This window comes from Oxyura jamaicensis, chromosome Z (genome assembly GCF_011077185.1).
Source record: "Oxyura jamaicensis isolate SHBP4307 breed ruddy duck chromosome Z, BPBGC_Ojam_1.0, whole genome shotgun sequence".
NCBI classification, from domain to species: Eukaryota; Metazoa; Chordata; class Aves; order Anseriformes; family Anatidae; genus Oxyura; species Oxyura jamaicensis.
Genome location: NC_048926.1, coordinates 19,401,561 through 19,406,784, shown reverse-complemented (window position 1 = coordinate 19,406,784; position 5,224 = coordinate 19,401,561). Strand labels below are relative to the sequence as shown.

Sequence of the window (5,224 nt, the reverse complement as noted above, 5' to 3'; positions counted from 1 at the left end):
TCCCAGGAAAACCACACTCCCACTTAGAAACTGCTCTTTGTAGAACTGCATGCATTCTTCAAATCCTTGCAGATATTCCATTTATTATTAAAAATAACAAATTAGTTGTTTTTAATCTAACAAAAAAGTTATATTCTGCAAGCTCATTTCAACACTAAAAAAAACCCTGCATCCTCCAGGCAGTAGATGTTACTGATTTAAACATTCTACTGACAAAATGTTCAAGTGTAAATTGACTTATGAACACCGCAATACTTACCTAATCCAAGAGGACCGCACAAGGTGTTAGCACTGCGTGATTTGTATTTTTCCAGTTTGTCTTCCTTGAGATAATATCCCAAGTTCTTGTTGATACTACATTCGTAGCTGTTTGACATAGATTTGACCTCACAGGAATCAGCTACCCATCCTTCTTGCTTACAGATTCTGCAAGGCTATTTCCAAAATTTTCCAAGTCTCTGACTTAAAAGTCTTGTTTTTTCTCTGAAAGATTCTTCTCTTGTCTATTCCATGTACATAACGCTATAGAAATCATCAGCTCCAGGTGAAATAAATACACTGTTTATGCCACCAACTGTAAAGCTGAAAATCCGAATTTCACATCTGAGCTGAGGAACATTTCCTAGCTTCAGGTAGCAGAGGCATTTGTAAACAACAGCTATCTGGATACCGCCATATTGCTTATTGGCAACAACATTTTCCAACAAAAATATTAAATAAAATATAAAAGAAAAAATGATAAACAAATTTCTGTTAGACTCTTCATTTAGAAAATATGTCTCAATGTAAAATGACAAAAGGCTATGTCAGAAAACCCAAAAAATAAAATAAGGGTAAAAATATATGCCATGAAACTTTTCAGTAACGTCTACACCGTGACTCAGGCTACATTTAACCAGGAGCCAGTCCACGAAACCAGTTACGCCTGTGACTTAGACAGAACGTTGCTTGGAAGAAAAAAGGTAACTAAAAACCTAAAAGCACTTTATTTGACAGCCGAAGCATTCCAAACTTGACAAATTCAGCTGCGTATCCATGCCATGCGGACAAAAGCATCCGAGGGTGAGGTGCTGTGCACTTCTAGAAAGCTCACGATTTCGAATTTCCAATTCACTTTCCCAGATGCCTACTGATTGCTTCAGAAGCCTTTACAGGAGGAAGCACTTGGACAAATAATCCCCGGGCAGCGTCCGGTATTTCTCCGCTCTCAAAGGAAGCAACTGCGGCAGGTCGACTTCCACCGTTCTTCCTCCCTACCAGCAAAAGGCTCCAAACATCCCGGGCTCTCTCTGTGATCCAGATTGCCTAGGGGAAAAAGAAACAGAGCCATCAGCGCTTCTGAGACGCGAACCGGAGTTAGACAGAGAGGTGAATGAAGCTGGGCGTTAGGAAGCGAGCACGCGTGCAAGGGAGCCCCGACACGGAGCGCTGGCGAGACCTGCTCGCATCCCCGGGCCGGCAGCGGGCTCGTTCCGCGGGGACAGCGCCGCGGCGCCAGCGCTCTCCTGCCCTTCCACGGGCAGCACGCGTTCCCTCCGCTCTGCCAGGAGCCAAAACCGCCCGGACAGAAACCGGCACCGCTGGTTGTACGGGGGGGGAGGGAAGGAGCCAAAACAAACCCACTCCGCGGCGCCTTCTGAGGCCGTGAGGCGGCGGCGGAGCCCGGGGGCGGCTCCCGCTGCCCCCGCGCGGCCGGGGCCTGCCCCCCGCGGGGCGCCCCCCTCACAGCGGCACCGCCCCGGCCCCGCCGCGCCGCCTCCTCCTCCTCATCCTCCTCCTCCTCCGGACCCCCCCTGCCCTCCGCCCCCGGGCCGCGGGGGCCCGGCCGCCACCACGGGCGCACACGGACACACACGCGCGCGTGCACGCGCACACACCCTCACACACGCGCGTGCACGCGCACACACCCCTCACACTCACTCACACACACACACCGCTCGCCTCGCTCCCAAAATGGCGCCGCTCCGAGCCGCGACGGCGCCGCGCGGGCAAATCTCGCGAGAGCCCGCCGCGCTCCGGAGGGAAGGGGGGACGGCGAGGGGAGGGGCGGGGCGTCCCGCCGGTGGGGGGGAGGGCGGAGGGCCCCGCCCCGCCCCGCCCCGCCGAGAGGGAGCCCCCCTGCCGTGACGTCACCGGAACGATCCCGAAGGTTCCGCGCGCGGGGCGGCGGGGGGAATCCCCGGCGCGCGTGGCGGCGCGACACGCCCCTCCGTTGTGCCACGCCCCCTCCATCTCGCCACGCCCCCTCCTTCCAGGCTCTCCCCCTCCTGTCACGCCCCTCCCCTAAACCACGCCCTCTCCGTTAAACCACGCCCCCTCCGTAACACCCCCCGCCCCCCCGCAGCAGGCCTCGGTCCCTCGGCGCGGGGTCGGTCCGTCTGCAGCGGGAGAGGCGCCGAGCGCTGGGGGGGCCTCGCTGATGAGGAACCCCGGCGTAAGCACAGACGTGGGTCACAAAGAGCAGGGGCAAAGACGGGAGACTGGCAGGCTGGTAAAGCTGTCCAGTGGTGTTTTTAGCGATTTTCGTTGTAAAATATCTTGTTTCCGAAGGAAAACTGTGCCTGGGCCTGGAATTATGCTGTCACAGAAGGGGTGACAGCCTAGGAAAGTCCTCGTGCCGATAATGCTTTAACACCTAGGAACACTTCAAAGAATCAATGGCAGCATGACCACAGCATTTGCTCCTAGTTCTGCCCGGCACGGCCGGGGACCAGAGCCCACAGAGGAGCGGGCGATGACCAAGTCCTCAATTTAGGAAGAAATCCTCCCCAGTCTCACAGACCTTATCTGGAAGAAGTTATCGAACTACGAGCTGTTGGCTCCCTGTTATCCACATGTGTTTTCCAGATTCCTGAAACCAGCAATGCCAGGAGCAAAATGTGTAATTGCATAATGTGCTGCCTGCTCTTTGCAGTGTTTTGCCTCTTTAGCAGGCAGTGGGCCACCCCATCACACTGTGCCCTATTCTCAGTTCAGATATTTTAACAACTCCCGCCCATGACAGACAGATAACTAATTTCAGAAAGCTACCACCTAAACTGATGGTCACTTACAGAAAAGAAGATATATAAAATAATGCAAATAAAGTCATTTATAGTTTGGCTTTTCAAACAGTTGTTCTATTTTTTTTTTATGTAAAAGTATAAATCATGGTTTCAGATCCCATCTCATCACACTAGTAGCATTTCAGACTGCAGTGCCTACCTGGTTGCTCAGAATACACATGAGGTCTTGATTTCCAACGACTAACCACTTATACATAAGAAATGTTTAGTGGAAAGTTGAATCTGTTCAATTTTAGTTGCATTTACTGAGATAAAACTGACATAGGTCTTAGGGACTCGCATAAAACATAAGAATTTGCAAATACTTGAACATACCGGGAGATAAAATAAATCTGATGCCATCAGTAACAAACATAATAGCATGCCATGCTAACAAACCGCTTGCCTCAAGCAATAAGCATTTAATACCAAACACTAAAAGTTAAAGCATCAGTGGCCTGATTTTAACAAAAGCAGCTTCTAAAACTAGGTAAGCTGAGCAGAACAATTTTGTCATGGAGAACTGAGTATGTGGTATTTTCATGTGAATGTTTCTCTTTTGTTAGGCAAACTTGGAAAAGTAGGCCTAGATTTTTGCCACAGATGCTCTCCCATGTTTTTAAAAGGCCTTCAGCTGAGCCATGACAAAAGCAATGAGTAACTCATGGAATTTGGACAACTGACGTTTAAGAACAAAGCTAAGAATTACTGGTTTGGAATGACTGAGGTACTTCCTGTAATTTGATGAAGAGAAGAAAAAAAAAAAAAAAAAAAAAAAAAAAAGCATTTAGAACTTTAATCCAAACTTATTGTTCAGGATACTGTATGAAATTTAAGGTTCCTTTTGGTGTAGATCAGCCTACATACTCTGAGATAAGTGAAGAGAGATGTAGCATAGGTGAAGCCATATTCAGGCATTGTCTGTACCAGTATATGAGAGCATTCAATAAATACAATGAAACAAAAATCAACTGGAAATGCTGAGGTATAAGAAATAAAAACAGAAACATCTTAACTCCCATGAAATACTAGCCATCCCTACTTAAATACAAACCTTAGAGCTCATTTTAACATGAAATATATATATATATAAGTAATTTAAAATTAAATCTTTTGCTCATAAAATGTGATGATGAGATGAAGTACTAAGCCTAAAGTTTAAAATTTTTTATAGCAGGCACTGGAAATATCTTTGACTTTAATTTGTTCTAGAGTAGAAAACAAGATACAAATAAAATTATATTATATTATATACTCAAAAAGTTAATGCTATAAATATTAAAGGAAAAAAAAAAATTAACTTCTTCCTATTACATATTTAATTGTCACTCCAAAATACTTAACCTTGTACTAAAAACCAGGTGTGCCAAATACACAACCAAAAAATCAAGCAGAAGGACAAAATCAAAATGTTTTCATAGAAGCTTTAGAACCTTATTAATACAGACTTAATCCAGAAAGCTTCTGATGCAGTAAACCCAAGATTTTAAAAACAGAGAGAAATGGCCAACTAATTTTAATAGTAAAAACCAAGTTCTAATGTATGTTTTTCTCACTAGAGGAGTATTAGTACAATCAGATTCCAAACACAGCAAGAATTCATCATGACAAACACAGATGATAAACAGTCCTTGTTTCCAAGTTTTAAATATCTTTCAGCTGCATGACTGCAGTATAAAACATTTTAAGGAACATAACCCAAGGAAAGTAAGTATTATACAAAAGTACGTGGCAACATCCAGATATTATCATTTGCAGTAACACGATGAACACTAGTATAAAGAATTTATGCTTGTCTATTTATATTTATTATCCCTTCTAGGAAAGGAAAGATGACTTTTGGGGGGTCTGCTTACTCAAATAAGAGAATGGGATATAACTATATTAAATGAACTTTATTATTTGCATCATATCATGTATAGCTTCTAATTATTTGATTTTTCTGGGTATCTCAGTGTCCAGTGCACTTCAGTACACCTTGCAAATGCTAAAAGTGTCTGAAAATTAGAACATAAGGGCTTGCCAAATTGTTCTTTTCTCAATTATTTTAATATAAAAAATAGATTGGTTTTGATAAGAACAACATTCAGTCTGTACAGACTTCAGTAAAGCTGTGGGTGACTGAATTCATACTTTGAGGTAATAATGACACAAAAGTAAAAATTTTGTTCTATATTATT

The 5,224-nt window shown here is 44.8% G+C and overlaps 1 protein-coding gene across 1 annotated transcript in view; it reads right to left on the bottom strand.

Annotated features, from left to right (window-relative positions):
- Positions 1-1,304, bottom strand: part of GPBP1 (GC-rich promoter binding protein 1) — a 41,477-nt gene extending 40,173 nt beyond the window's left edge. Inside the window, exon 1 of the mRNA XM_035310580.1 lies at positions 260-1,304. The gene's annotated coding sequence lies outside the window, so the exon portion shown is untranslated. The remainder of the gene's footprint in view (positions 1-259) is intronic.
- Positions 1,305-5,224: the final 3,920 nt, after the last annotated feature.